The 15,630-nt window shown below is 47.1% G+C and overlaps 1 protein-coding gene across 12 annotated transcripts in view; it reads left to right on the forward strand.

Annotated features, from left to right (window-relative positions):
* Nucleotides 1–8,146: 8,146 nt before the first annotated feature.
* The window catches only part of map9 (microtubule-associated protein 9), a 350,433-nt gene continuing 342,949 nt past the window's right edge, over nucleotides 8,147–15,630 (forward strand). For 11 of the 12 annotated variants that reach the window (XR_010975969.1, XR_010975968.1, XR_010975972.1 and 8 more), the window contains exon 1: nucleotides 8,147–8,337. The gene's annotated coding sequence lies outside the window, so the exon portion shown is untranslated. Of the gene's footprint in view, nucleotides 8,374–15,630 lie in introns of all 12 variants that reach the window. The other variant, XR_010975979.1, reaches the window with a different exon arrangement.

Below are 15,630 nucleotides of genomic sequence, written 5' to 3' on the forward strand. Positions count from 1 at the left end.
TGTCCCCTTGTAATTGAATCCCCCACTCTGGGAAAAAGCTTCTTGCTATCCACCCTGTCTATACCTCTCATGATTTTGTACACCTCAATCAGGTCCCCCCTCAACCTCCGTCTTTCTAATGAAAATAATCCTAATCTACTCAACCTCTCTTCATAGCTAGCGCCCTCCATACCAGGCAACATCCTGGTGAACCTCCTCTGCACCCTCTCCAAAGCATCTACATCCTTTTGGTAATGTGGCGACCAGAACTGCACGCAGTATTCCAAATGTGGCCGAACCAAAGTCCTATACAACTGTAACATGACCTGCCAACTCTTGTACTCAATACCCCGTCCGATGAAGGAAAGCATGCCGTATGCCTTCTTGACCACTCTATTGACCTGCGTTGCCACCTTCAGGGAACAATGGACCTGAACACCCAAATCTCTCTGTACATCAATTTTCCCCAGGACTTTTCCATTTACTGTATAGTTCACTCTTGAATTGGATCTTCCAAAATGCATCACCTCGCATTTGCCCTGATTGAACTCCATCTGCCATTTCTCTGCCCAACTCTCCAGTCTATCTATATTCTGCTGTATTCTCTGACAGTCCCCTTCACTATCTGCTACTCCACCAATCTTAGTGTCGTCTGCAAACTTGCTAATCAGACCAACTATACTTTCCTCCAAATCATTTATGTATATCACAAACAACAGTGGTCCCAGCACGGATCCCTGTGGAACACCACTGGTCACACGTCTCCATTTTGAGAAACTCCCTTCCACTGCTACTCTCTGTCTCCTGTTGCCCAGCCAGTTCTTTATCCATCTAGCTAGTACACCCTGGACCCCATGCGCCTTCACTTTCTCCATCAGCCTACCATGGGGAACCTTATCAAACGCCTTACTGAAGTCCATGTATATGACATCTACAGCCCTTCCCTCATCAATCAACTTTGTCACTTCCTCAAAGAATTCTATTACGTTGGTAAGACATGACCTTCCCTGCACAAAACCATGTTGCCTATCACTGATAAGCCCGTTTTCTTCCAAATGGGAATAGATCCTATCCCTCAGTATCTTCTCCAGCAGCTTCCCTACCACTGACGTCAGGCTCACCGGTCTGCTTGCCGTACTCTTTGAACCCGCTGCTCTTCTACATGGGTCTTTATGTAGAGTGGGAGAGAGTGTTCTGGTCGCCGCACTACAGGAAAGATGTGATTATGCTAGAGAGGGTGCAGAAAAGATTCACAAGGATGTTGGTTGGTTTGGAGGGCTTGAGTTATAAAGAGAGATTGGATAGGCTGGGTCTGTTTTCCCTGGAGCGAAGCAGGCTGAGAGGGACATGATAGAGGTATATAAAAGTATGAGAGGCATAGATAGGGTAGATAGCCAGAGTCTGTTTCCCATGGTAGGGGTGATTAAAACTAGAGGGCATAGATTTAAGGTGAGAGGGAGGAGGTTTAAAGGGGATCAAAGGGGTACATTTTTCACACAAAGAATAGTGGGTATCTGGAATGAGCTGCCTGTGGAGGTGGTGGAGGCAGGAACAGCAGCAACATTTAAGAGGCATCTGGACAGGTACTTGAATGAGCAAGGCATAGAGGGATATGGAATTAATGCAGGCAGGTGGCATTAGTATAGATCGGCATTATGGTTGGCATGGATGCAGTGGGCCGAAGGGCCTGTTTCTATGCTGTATGACTCTATGACTCTAAATTCCTCTAACAGAATCACTTCTCTGACATTCTCATAGCTGTACATTAAGACCCCTCAGTCTTTGGTCAAAAGCCAGCTGCTTACTTTCAAACTCCAGATAGGTTTGATTAGCTTGCTTCCTGAGGGTTGCTGCATTGTGTATTGTAGCAATAGTGCTCCACAGTTGTGTATTGAGGCAGCAGTGCTCCAGTTAAATGGTTACACAGGGCAATGAGGCAGCAATGCTCCAGGGGAGTGGCCATATGGATGCATTGAGGCAGTTGAGCCCTTGGTAAGATGCATTGAGGCAGCACAAGTCCAGGTGAGCAATTATAGGGGTGTGACGATAAAGCAACGATGCTCTGGGTGAGTGGCAGCATGGGCGTACTGAGGCTACATGGGTGTATTGATGCAGCACTGCTCTGATTAGGAGTTACTTGGGGCAAAGAGGCAGCGGTGCTCGAGGTATATTGAGGTAGTGGTGTATCAGGTGAGCAGTTAAGTATGTGTATTGAGGGAGCAGTGCTCCAGGTGTTCGGTGCATGCATGTATTGAGGCAGCACAGCTCCAGGTGAGTGGTTACATGGTACATTGATGGAGCAGTTCTCAAGGTGATTGGTTACACTGGGCACTGAATTTGCAGTGCTCCCTGTGAATGGCTATATCAGAGTGTTGAGCCAGCTGTGCCATGGGTGAGCAGCAACACAAGGCATTTAGTTTGCGTTGTTCCAGCTGAGTGCCTATATGGTACATTGAGGAAGCTGCGTTGCATCTGAGTAGTTACATTGCTTTATTGAAGGTGAGTGACTGCATGGGTGAAATGCAGCAGCTGTGCCTCAAGTGAAAGACTGCATCTGGATGTACTGAAGTAGCTTTGTTCCAGTTGAGCAGTTGCATATATGTATTGCAGTAGGCGGGCACAAGAGAGCAAGTTGGTTATGCAGGTTGAGTATAGCAGGTGGTGCTGTAGGTGGAGTAAGGTAGGTGGCGCCGCAGGTGGAGTCGTCAGGTGGAATAGGTAGGTGGTGCTGCAGGAGGAGTGGATAGGGGGGCGCAGCTGGTGGAGTAGGCAGGTGGTGCTGCAGCTGGAGTACAGCAAGTGGCGCTGCAGGCAGAGTAGGCAGGTGGTGCTACTGGCAGAGTGGGTATGGGCCCTGCAGGTGGAGTACGGCAGGAGGTGCTACAGGCGAAGTAGGCAGATGGTGCTGCAGGTAGAGTAGACAAGTGGTGCTGCAGGTGGAGTACAGTAGGTGGCACTAGGCAAAGTAGGCAGATGGCGCTGTAGGTGGGGCAGGACAGGTGGCACTGCAGCAAAGTAAGAAGATGGCCCTGCAGCAGATTATGGCAGGTGGCACTGCAGGCAGAGTCGGCAAATGGCACAGCAGGTGTTGTAGGCAAGTAGTTCTGCAGGCAGATTAGACTGCTGGCACTGCAGGTGGAGTACAGTAGGTGGCACTGCAGATGGAGTAGGCAGACGCGCTGCAGCAGAGTAGGTAGGTGGCACTGTAGGTGGACTAGGCAGGTGGCACTGCAAGTGGAGTAAGCAGAGGGTGCAGCATACTGACCACTGCAGGTAGCTGTGCAAGTGGAGTACAGCAGGCAGAGTAGGTGGGGCAGGCAGTGTAGTCAGGTGGCATTGCAGGTGGAGTCGGCCAGTGGCACTGCCGATGGAGTATGACAGGTGGCACTGCAGGTAGAGTAGGCAGGCAGTGTTGCAGGTGGAGTAGACAAGGGGGTGCTGCAGGTGGAGTAGGCAGGTGGCACTGCAGCTGGAGTGTGAAGTGAGTGCTTCAGGTGGACTGGGCAGGGGTCACTGCAGGCACTGTCGACAGGTGGTGCTGTAGGTGGAGTAGACTGTGGCCCTGTGAGTGAAGTTGGTAGGGGACAGTGCAGGCGGAGTAAAGCAGGTGGCGCTGCAGGCAGAGTTAAGCAGATGGCGCTTCAGGTGGAGTATGGCAGGTGGCAGTGCAGATGGAGTAGGCAGGTGGCTTTGCAGGTGGAGTGTGCATGGGCAAGACAGGTGAATTGGGCAGGGGATGCTGCAGGCAGATTGGCAGGTGGCACTGCAGGCGGAGTAGACAGATGACGCTGCAGGTGGAGTAGGCAGGTGGAGTGTGCAGAGGCGATGCAGGTTGAACGGGAGTTCAGTCACCCTCTGATTCCGTAACAGACCAGACGAGACTCAAGTTGTTTGTTCACCAGTTTATTGCAAGCATATGCAGGGGAGACCGTACCCATATAAGATGGCGTACAAGCTCCCCGAGTGGTTAGAAAGTACCATTTATATCATTTTCCAGATAACAGTTCATTTGCATTTTCCAATCAATTGGTTACACTTCTTACTCTCTTATTTCCATCCAATTGTGCCTACTTGTACCTAGCTAGGCTACCCTATTACATTCTAAGCTGGTATACAATATACTATCCAATCATTAGCAAGGCACAAACACTAAACTAAATCAGCAGGGGAATGGGAACCTAAATTGTAGTTCCAGTGTACAGGCTGTTGAGAGTAGTGAGGTAGGGGATAAGGTTACAGGGACGCAAGAGGGCACTGGCAAGCAAGAACTTGGTTTAAAGTGTGTCTACTTCAACGCCAGGAGCATCCGGAATAAGGTGGGTGAGCTTGCAGCATGGGTTGGTACCTGGGATCCTGATGTTGTGGCCATTTCGGAGACATGGGTAGAGCAGGGGCAGGAATGGATGTTGCAGGTTCCGGGATTTAGATGTTTCACTAAGAACAGAGAAGAGGGTAAAAGAGGGGGGGGTGTGGCATTGTTAATCAAGGAAAGTTATTACAGCGGCAGAAAGGACGTTTGAGGACTCGTCTACTGAGGTAGTATGGGCCGAGGTTAGAAACAGGAGAGGAGAGGTCACCCTGTTGGGCGTTTTCTATAGACCTCTGAATAGTTCCAGAGATGTAGAGGAAAGGATAGCGAAGATGATTCTCGACAGGAGCGAGAGTAACAGGGTAGTGGTTATGGGGGACTTTAACTTTCCAACTATTGACTGGAAATACTATAGTTCGAGTACTTTAGATGGGTCAGTTTTTGTCCAGTGTGTGCAGGAGGGTTTTCTGACACAGTATGTGGACAGGCCAACCAGGGGCGATGCCACATTGGATTTGGTACTGGGTAATGAACCCGGCCAGGTGTTCGATTTAGATGTAGGTGAGCACTTTGGCGATAGTGATCACAATTCGGTTAGGTTTACCTTAGCGATGGGCAGGGACAGGTATATACCGCAGGGCAAGAATTATAGCTGGGGGAAAGGAAATTATGACGCGATTAGGCAAGATTTAGGATGTGTAGGATGGGGAAGGAAACTGCAGGGGATGGGCACAAACGAAATGTGGAGCTTATTCAAGGAGCAGCTACTGCGTGTCCTTGATAAGTATGTACCTGTCAGGCAGGGAGGAAGTTGTCGAGCGAGGGAGCCGTGGTTTACTCAAGAAGTTGAAGCGCTTGTCAAGAGGAAGAGGGCGGCTTATGTTAGGATGAGACGTGAAGGCTCAGTTAGGGCGCTTGAGAGTTACAAGCTAGCCAGGAAGGATCTAAAGGGAGGGCTAAGAAGAGCAAGGAGAGGACACGAGAAGTCATTGGCGGATAGGATCAAAGAAAACCCTAAGGCTTTCTATAGGTATATCAGGAATAAAAGAATGACTAGAGTTAGAACAGGGCCAATCAAGGATAGTAGTGGGAAGTTGTGTGTGGAATCAGAGGAGATAGGGGAAGCGTTAAATGAATATTTTTCGTCAGTATTTACAGTAGAGAAAGAAAATGTTGTCGAGGAGATTACTGAGATACAGCCTACTAGGCTAGATGGGATTGAGATTCACAAGGAGGAGGTGTTAGCAATTTTGGAAAGTGTGAAAATAGATAAGTCCCCTGGGCCAGATGGGATTTATCCTAGGATTCTCTGGGAAGCCAGGGAGGAGATTGCAGAGCCGTTGTTGTTGATCTTTATGTCGTCATTGTCGACAGGAGTAGTGCCGGAAGACTGGAGGATAGCAAATGTTGTCCCCTTGTTCAAGAAGGGGAGTAGAGACAGCCCTGGTAATTATAGACCTGTGAGCCTTACTTCGGTTGTGGGTAAAATGTTGGAAAAGGTTATAAGAGATAGGATTTATAATCATCTTGAAAAGAATAAGTTCATTTGCGATAGTCAGCACGGTTTTGTGAAAGGTAGATCGTGCCTCACAAACCTTATTGAGTTTTTCGAGAAGGTGGCCAAACAGGTGGATGAGGGTAAAGCCGTGGATGTGGTGTATATGGATTTCAGTAAGGCGTTTGATAAGGTTCCCACGGTAGGCTATTGCAGAAAATACGGAAGTATGGGGTTGAAGGTGATTTAGAGCTTTGGATCAGAAACTGGCTAGCTGAAAGAAGACAGAGGGTGGTGGTTGATGGCAAATGTTCATCCTGGAGTTTAGTTACTAGTGGTGTACCGCAAGGTTCTGTTTTGGGGCCACTGCTGTTTGTCATTTTTATAAATGACCTGGATGAGGGTGTAGAAGGGTGGGTTAGTAAATTTGCGGATGACACTAAGGTCGGTGGAGTTGTGGATAGTGTCGAAGGGTGTTGTAGGGTACAGAGGGACATAGATAGGCTGCAGAGCTGGGCTGAGAGATGGCAAATGGAGTTTAATGCAGAGAAGTGTGAGGTGATTCACTTTGGAAGGAGTAACAGCAATGCAGAGTACTGGGCTAATGGGAAGATTCTTGGTAGTATAGATGAGCAGAGAGATCTTGGTGTCCAGGTACATAAATCCCTGAAAGTTGCCACCCAGGTTAATAGAGCTGTTAAGAAGGCATATGGTGTGTTAGCTTTTATTAGTAGGGGGATCGAGTTTCGGAGCCACGAGGTCATGATGCAGCTGGACAAAACTCTGGTGAGGCCGCACCTTGAGTATTGCGTGCAGTTCTGGTCACCGCATTATAGGAAGGATGTGGAAGCTTTGGAAAGGGTGCAGAGGAGATTTACTAGGATGTTGCCTGGTATGGAGGGAAGGTCTTACGAGGAAAGGCTGAGGGACTTGGGGTTGTTTTCGTTAGAGAGAAGGAGGAGGAGAGGTGACTTAATAGAGACATACAAGATAATCAGAGGGTTAGATAGGGTGGATCGTGAGAGTCTTTTTCCTCGGATGATGATGGCAAACATGAGGGGACATAGCTTTCAGTTGAGGGGTGAAAGATATAGGACAGATGTCAGAGATAGTTTCTTTACGCAGAGAGTAGTAGGGGCGTGGAACGCCCTGCCTGCAACAGTAGTAGACTCGCCAACTTTAAGGGCATTTAAGTGGTCATTGGATAGACATATGGATGAAAATGGAATAGTGTAGGTCAGATGGTTTCACAGGTCGGCGCAACATCGAGGGCCGAAGGGCCTGTAGTGCGCTGTAATGTTCTAATTCTAATTCCAACTTGAAACTTTGACGCTTGTCTGGTTTTTGTCACTCATGACAGCTTGTGGTTCAACAGGCCTTCTCCTTTGTTCACTGTCCAGTCTTTTTTCTCCCCCTTCACAGGTGGATTGGCAGTGGAAAGCTGTGGGCAGAGTAGGCGGGTGGTGCTGCAGCTGGAGTAGGCAAGCATCTCTACAGATGGAGTAGGCAGGTGGTGCTGCGGTGGAGTAGGCAATGGCACTTCAGGTGGAATATGGCAGGTGGCGTTGCAGGCAGAGTAGACAGATGGCACCGCAGGTGGAGTGTGCAGGGGCTCGACAGGTGGAGTACGGGAGGGTGCTGCAGACATAGTAGGCAGGTGGAGCTGCAGGTGGAGTAGGCTGGGGACTCTACAGGCAGAGTAGGCAGATGGTGCTTCAGCCTGAGTAGACAGAAGGTGCTGCAGACTGAGTAGGCAAAGTTGGCATGTGGTGCTGCAGGTGGAGTATGGCAGGTAGCTCTTCAAGTAGAACCATAGAAAGTTATAGAATCGTGTCTGTGCCAGCCGAAAAACGTTCTACCCAATTCCACCTTCCAGCATTTGGTCCATAGCCCTGCAGATTACGGAACTTGAGATGCATATCCAGACTTCTTTTGAATGAGTTGAGGGTTTCTGCCTCAACTACCCTTTCAGGCAGTGAATTCCAGACCCCCAACACCTCTGGACGAAAAAATGTTCCTCATCTCCCCTCTAATCCTTCGTTAAATCTATGCCCCCTAGTCACTCACCCTTGAAAGTAGGAAGGGGGTGCTGCAGGCGGAACTGGCAGGTGGCACTGCAGGTGGAGTAGGCAAGGGGTGCAGCAGGTGGAGTGGACAGGTGTCCCTGCAGGTGAAGTGGGCATTGCAGATGGAGTACAACAGGGGGTGTGGGCAGATGCTGCTGCTGATAGGAGTAGGCAGGTGGCACTGGAGGTGGAGTGGGAAGGGGTGTTGCAGGAGGAGCGGGGAGGGGTTGCTGCAAGTGGAGTAGTCAGGTGGCCATGCAGGCAGAGTCGCCAGGTGGTGCTGCAGGCGGAGTTGGTCGGTCGTTCTGCTCTCATGATGTTCTGCAGCGTCCGCCTTTGATTGACGGAATGTTTAGCGTTTGCGAGTTTCCTGGTTACGGGGGAGAATCACTGCAGGATCGCTGTCTCTGTAAGTTATTGTGGGATCGGAGGCAGAGCCGGAGCCGGAGCCGGAGCCGGAGCCAGTACCGTTCTTAAAGCAGTCGGGGGTAAGGATTTAACCGGTTGCTGTGTGTAGTGATACGGTAAATATTTTGCTGAGAATTGCTTCTTTTGACAAAATCGTAAATATAGGAACTATATGATTTTGTTCGAAACACTCAGCCGAATAAGTGTATGTTTTGGGATGTGATCACACCAGAGGGAAACACTGGCCCTAAGATTATGTTGGGATGTGGTCAAACCAGAGGGAAGCATTAGACCAAAAATGGCGTTAGGCTGTAGTTTAACAGGAGGGAAGCAGTGACCCAATAATGTTGTTAAATGGAAGGAAACACTGGCCCGAAAATGTTGTGGGATGTAGTCGAGGCAGAGGTAATTGTTGGTCTTCCCATTCTCGCTGGCCCAGTGGCGATTTTAGAAGCAGGACTCAGACTTGCAACTAAATTAAGAACATAGTTCTTTGTAAATGTTCAAATTGATTTAAAATAAGACCATACGTTTACAAACTGCAGAAATAACAATTTATCTGTAATCTAATTAAAACAAAGTGCTTTTGAAAAGCTCAAATTGATTAACATAAAAGGGAATTCAAAGGTCTGAGGAGTAGTGGTGCCGATTTGGGATCAGACTATATATATACATATAGATGGACTTCAGTAAGGCTTTTGATAAGGTTCCCCATGGTAGGCTGATGGAGAAAGTGAAGTCGCATGGGGTCCAGGGTGTGCTAGCTAGATGGATAAAGAACTGGCTGGGCAACAGGAGACAGAGAGTAGCAGTGGAAGGGAGTTTCTCAAAATGGAGACGTGTGACCAGTGGTGTTCCACAGGGATCCGTGCTGGGACCACTGTTGTTTGTGATATACATAAATGATTTGGAGGAAAGTATAGGTGGTCTGATTAGCAAGTTTGCAGACGACACTAAGATTGGTGGAGTAGCAGATAGTGAAGGGGACTGTCAGAGAATACAGCAGAATTTAAATAGATTGGAGAGTTGGGCAGAGAAATGGCAGATGGAGTTCAATCAGGGCAAATGCGAGGTGATGCATTTTGGAAGATCCAACTCAAGAGTGAATTATACTGTAAATGGAAAAGTCCTGGGGAAAATTGATGTACAGAGAGATTTGGGTGTTCAGGTCCATTGTTCCCTGAAGGTGGCAGCGCAGGTCAATAGAGTGGTCAAGAAGGCATACGGCATGCTTTCCTTCATCGGACGGGGTATTGAGTACAAGGGTTGGCAGGTCATGTTACAGTTGTATAAGACTTTGGTTCGGCCACATTTGGAATACTGCGTGCAGTTCTGGTCGCCACATTACCAAAAGGATGTAGATGCTTTGGAGAGGGTGCAGAGGAGGTTCACCAGGAAGTTGCCTGGTATGGAGGGCGCTAGCTATGAAGAGAGGTTGAGCAGATTAGGATTATTTTCATTAGAAAGACGGAGGTTGAGGGGGGACCTGATTGAGGTGTACAAAATCATGAGAGGTATAGACAGGGTGGATAGCAAGAAGCTTTTTCCCAGAGTGGGGGATTCAATTACAAGGGGACACGAGTTCAAAGTGAAAGGAGAAAAGTTTAGGGGGGATATGCATGGAAAGTTCTTTACGCAGAGGGTGGTGGGTGCCTGGAACGCGTTGCCAGTGGAGGTGGTAAACGCGGGCACGATAGCGTCTTTTAAGATGTATCTAGACAGATACATGAATGGGCAGGAAGCAAAGAGATACAGACCCTTAGAAAATAGGCAACATGTTTAGATAGAGGATAGATCAGTCCCCAGCAGGTGTGCTTGGTGAGCAGATTAGCAAGAGTGCAGGATGGGGCTGTTGGGATGGCTGCTCATAAGGAGACAATGTTGAGTGCCTCGTTGGGCCATTCAGAGGATGCCTCGAGAGACACAGGGAAGCTATAGGCTTATCTAAGAGGGAGTCAAAACTGGGATGGTGATAGGAGAGTAGGAAAGTCAGGGAGTACAGAAAAATTGGGTCGGGATTTGGAAGGGCAGGTTACCCCAGAGGAGAGAAATGAAAGGAGGTATGACAAGATAAGAGAAAGGGTCTACGAGGGGTGAAAAAGGGGAGAGTAAACTGGAAATAGAAAGTGAGGGCTCGGGTTCGGTGCAGCAGCCAAAATGTGCAAGAAAATAAAGGGACACGGGAACTCAAGTTACGTAGGCCTGTTTACGTAGTAAGATATATCCTAGTAGTAAATGGGGAATAGAGAGGAGACAATAGGTGGAAATCCAGAGTTACAATCAGAGGTCCCGTGGTGGGATAAAGTTGATGTAGGTAGGGTGGAGTCATCATGGAGAATTGACAAACTTATGTTCAGTTTTGGAGAAAATGTGGAGGACGAATTAGTCTAGAATCTATGACTCTAAACTATTTGAAGAGTCGAATATTGGAGGATGCACTGCTGGAGGTATTTCTGTGAGAATGAAGACCCAGATGGTCAGCAGAATCGATCGTGGGCCCGAAAAAACGCGTCAAACAATTACTAAATGTAAAACAGCATTAATGTACAGAAAACCCATTTTCAAAATGCTTAAAACAGTTTTGATAACTGTTATGGTCAGGTGAGGAGGGGGTCTCAGGCTCCCCTCTCTTGCCCTTCCTCTTTTGCTTGCAACAGGGTTTATTACTTTTTAAACAGTGGTTGTGCTTATCACCTCCGTGAGTCTTTTACCTTTTTCCTTTACTGTAATTGTGAAAGAACCAATCAAACAGGTTTTCTTTAGTTTAAACAAGAAAGAGGGAAGTTTATTATACTTAACGTTCTAACCCGATTTTAAAAAACACAAAAGATTGCGCTACACATTCACACGAGAATCACACTCTCACTCTCTCTCTCACTCACACACACACACACACACACACACACACAACCGAGGGAATACTTGATCTGGCAATTGGATTAAAGTCGAGAAGAAATAGAAACATAGAAAATAGGAGCAGGAGTAGGCCCTTCGAGCCTGCTCCGCCGTTCATTATGATCATGCTGATCATCCAACTCAGTAACCTGTTCCCGCTTTTGCACCATATCCTTTGATCCCTTTAACCCCAAGAGCTCTAACTCCTTCTTGAAAGCATACAATGATTTCGCCTCAACTGCTTTCTGTGGTAGCAAATTCCACAGGTTCACCACTCTCTGGGTGAAGAAATTTCTCCTCATCTCAGTCCTGAAAGGTTTACCCCGTATCCTTAGCCGATGACCCCTGGTTCTGGACTACCCCACCATCGGGAACATCTTTCCTGCATCTACCCTGTCAAGTCCTGTTAGAATTTTCTAGGTTTCTATGAGATCCCCCCTCACTCTTCTGAACTCCAGTAAATATAATCCTAACCGACTCAATCTCTCCTCATACATCAGTCCCGCCATCCCAGGAATCAGTCTGGTAAACCATCGCTGCACTCCCTCGATAGCAAGAACATCCTTCCTCAGATATTCCAGGTGTGCCCTCACCAAGGCTCTGTATCACTGCAGCAAGACATCTCTGCTCCTGTACTTGAATCCTCTTGCTATGAAGACCAACATACCATTTGCCTTTTTTACTGCCTGTTGGACCTGCATGCTTACCTTTGTAAATCTGAGTTCTTTTTGCCTTCAGTCTGGTTCAGTAAATATACTGAGTCGGATGTGTAGGTAAAATCAATTACTTTATTAGCCGGCTGACTTACTCTAATACAACGACACTGACTCCACCAGAGTCTGTCGGGTTCACCAGAGTAAGTAAGTTTTTTTGATACAGGTACTACTGTTTATACATTACGATTCATGCTACACCTTCTTGTTCAACCAATCAGTGCGGTACAATTCGACTTCACCCACGTGGTGACATGCAGTACATCTGTTACTGAGGTTAACAATACACTCCATTCTCCATACATACTTGTTACTAACAGAATATTGTTTTGCACCAGCAAGATAAAAGAAAGCGGACAAGCAAGCTAATTAGCAAGAGCATAGGAATCATCAATAACCATTCTGGTCTCACTCCCTACATGGATCATGAGTTCTGTCTCTACCTTGTGACAAGTAATTAGAATTAGAACATTACAGCGCAGTACAGGCCCTTCGGCCCTCGATGTTGCGCCGACCTGTGAAACCATCTGACCTACACTATTCCATTTTCATCCACATGTCTATCCAATGACCACTTAAATGCCCTTAAAGTTGGCGAGTCTACTACTGTTGCAGGCAGGGCGTTCCACGCCCTTACTACTCTCTGAGTAAAGAAACTACCTCCCACATCTGTCCTATATCTATCACCCCTCAACTTAAAGCTATGTCCCCTCGTGTTTGCCATCACCATCCGAGGAAAAAGACGCTCACTATCCACCCTATCTAACCCTCTGATTATCTTATATGTCTCTATTAAGTCACCTCTCCTCCTCCTCCTCTCCAACGAAAACAACCTCAAGTCCCTCAGCCTTTCCTCGTAAGACCTTCCCTCCATACCAGGCAACATCCTAGTAAATCTCCTCTGCACCCTTTGCATGGCTTCCACATCCTTCCTATAATGCGGTGACCAGAACTGCACGCAATACTCCAGGTGCGGTCTCACCAGAGTTTTGTACAGCTGCAGCATGACCTCGTGGCTCCGAAACTCGATCCCCCTACTAATAAAAGCTGACACACCATATGCCTTCTTAACAGCCCTATTAACCTGGGTAGCAACCTTCAGGGATTTAAGCACCTGGACACCAAGATCTCTCTGTTCATCTACACTACCAAGAATCTTCCCATTAGCCCAGTACTCTGCATTCCTGTTACTCCTTCCAAAGTGAATCACCTCACACTTTTCCGCATTAAACTCCATTTGCCATCTCTCAGCCCAGCTCTGCAGCCTGTCTATGTCCCTCTGTACCCTACAACATCCTTCGGCACTATCCACAACTCCACCGACCTTAGTGTCATCTGCAAATTTACTAACCCACCCTTCTACACCCTCTTCCAGGTCATTTATAAAAATGACAAACAGCAGTGGCCCCAAAACAGATCCTTGCGGTACACCACTAGTAACTAAACTCCAGGATGAAACATTTGCCATCAACCACCACCCTCTGTCTTCTTTCAGCTAGCCAATTTCTGATCCAAAGCTCTAAATCACCTTCAACCCCATACTTCCGTATTTTCTGCAATAGCCTACCGTGGGGAACCTTATCAAACGCCTTACTGAAATCCATATACACCACATCCACTGCTTTACCCTCATCCACCTGTTTGGTCACCTTCTCGAAAAACTCAATAAGGTTTGTGAGGCACGACCTACCCGTCACAAAACCGTGCTGACTATCTCTAATGAACTTATTCTTTTCAAGATGATTATAAATCCTGTCTCTTATAACCTTTTCCAACATTTTACCCACAACCGAAGTAAGGCTCACAGGTCTATAATCACCAGGGCTGTCTCTACTCCCCTTCTTGAACAAGGGGACAACATTTGCTATCCTCCAGTCTTCCGGCACTATTCCTGTCGACAATGACGACATAAAGATCAAGGACAAAGGTTCTGCAATCTCCTCCCTAGCTTCCCAGAGAATCCTAGGATAAATCCCATCTGGCCCAGGGGACTTATCTATTTTCACACTTTCCAAAATTGATAACACCTCCTCCTTGTGAACCTCAATCCCATCTAGCCTAGTAGCCTGAATCTCAGTATTCTCCTCGACAACATTTTCTTTCTCTACTGTAAATACTGACGCAAAATATTCATTTAACACTTCCCCTATCTCCTCTGATTCCACACACAACTTCCCACTACTATCCTTGATTGGCCCTAATCTAACTCTAGTCATTCTTTTATTCCTGATATACCTATAGAAAGCCTTAGGGTTTTCCCTGATCCTATCCGCCAATGACTTCTCGTGTCCTCTCCTTGCTCTTCTTAGCCCTCCCTTTAGATCCTTCCTGGCTAGCTTGTAACTCTCAAGCGCCCTAACTGAGCCTTCACGTCTCATCCTGACATAAGCTTTCTTCTTCCTCTTGACAAGCGCTTCAACTTCTTTAGTAAACCACGGTTCCCTCGCTCGACAACTTCCTCCCTGCCTGACAGGTACATACTTATCAAGGACACGCAGTAGCTGCTCCTTGAATAAGCTCCACATTTCGATTATTCCCATCGGTTGCAGTTTCCTTCCCCATTCTTCGCATCCTAAATCTTGCCTAATCGCATCATAATTTCCTTTCCCCCAGCTATAATTGCGAAGCATCCTGCTATCTCTATTAGGTTTACATTCCTGATTGTTTCGTGCAGTCTGCAGCTACATCAAGTAGTGGCAGTTCACGAAGATAAGAGGGGCCTAGCACTCCTTATCACTCACACAGGGAGGGATATCATTTGATTCACATGAGTCCATTTGTTCCAAACCACAGGGAGTCATACACTCAGGCCATAAAGAACAGATGTCTTTGCAATTACCGGTGTTGGCTAATCTTCACAATCTCACACTCTCAGCATTTACTTTTAACTATCTCATTGTGGTTTCTGCCACTTAAAATCAAAGCTCAGCAAAGCTACTATTCCTAACTTGGCTATATTTCCCATTACGCATAGGGCCATGCCGTTCTGCTCAATTCTACATCTTCAGCGACTAGTGTACGAGAACACCCAGGTCACGTTGCATATTCTCTCAGTTTACAGCCGTTCAGATAATCTGCCTTCCTATTTTTGCTACCAAAGTGGATAACCTCACATTTATCCACATTATACTGCATGTGGCATGCATTAGCCCACTCTCTCAACTTGTGCAAATCACCCTGAAGCCCCTCTGCATCCTCCTCACAACTCACCCTCCCACCCAGTTTTGTGTCATCTGCAAGTTTGGATATATTGCATTTAGTTCCCTCATCTAAATCATTAATATATAATGTGAATAGCTGGGGTCCTAGCACTGATCCCTGCGGTACCCCACTAGTCACTGCCTGCCATTCGGAAAAAGACCCATTTATCCCTACTCTTTGTTTCCTGTCTGCCAACTGATTTTCTATCCATCGCAATACACTACCCCCAATCCCATGTGCTTTAATTTTACACGCTAATCTCTTATGTGGGACTTTGTCGAAAGCCTTCTGAAAGTCCAAATAAACCACCTCCACACCCCGCCCCCTCCCCCCCCCATCAACTCTACTAGTTACATCCTCTCAGAATTCTAGTAGTTTTGTCAAGCATGATTTCCCTTTTGTAAATCCATGCTGACTCTGTCCGATTCTACCACTGTTCTCTAAGTGCTCTGCTATAAAATCTTTGATAATGGACTCTAGAATTTTCCCCACTTACTGACGTCAGGCTGACTGGTCTATAATTCCCTGCTTTCTCTTCTTTTTAAATAGTGGGGTTACAATAGC

Source organism: Heterodontus francisci, chromosome 1, assembly GCF_036365525.1.
Source record: "Heterodontus francisci isolate sHetFra1 chromosome 1, sHetFra1.hap1, whole genome shotgun sequence".
NCBI classification, from domain to species: domain Eukaryota; kingdom Metazoa; phylum Chordata; class Chondrichthyes; order Heterodontiformes; family Heterodontidae; genus Heterodontus; species Heterodontus francisci.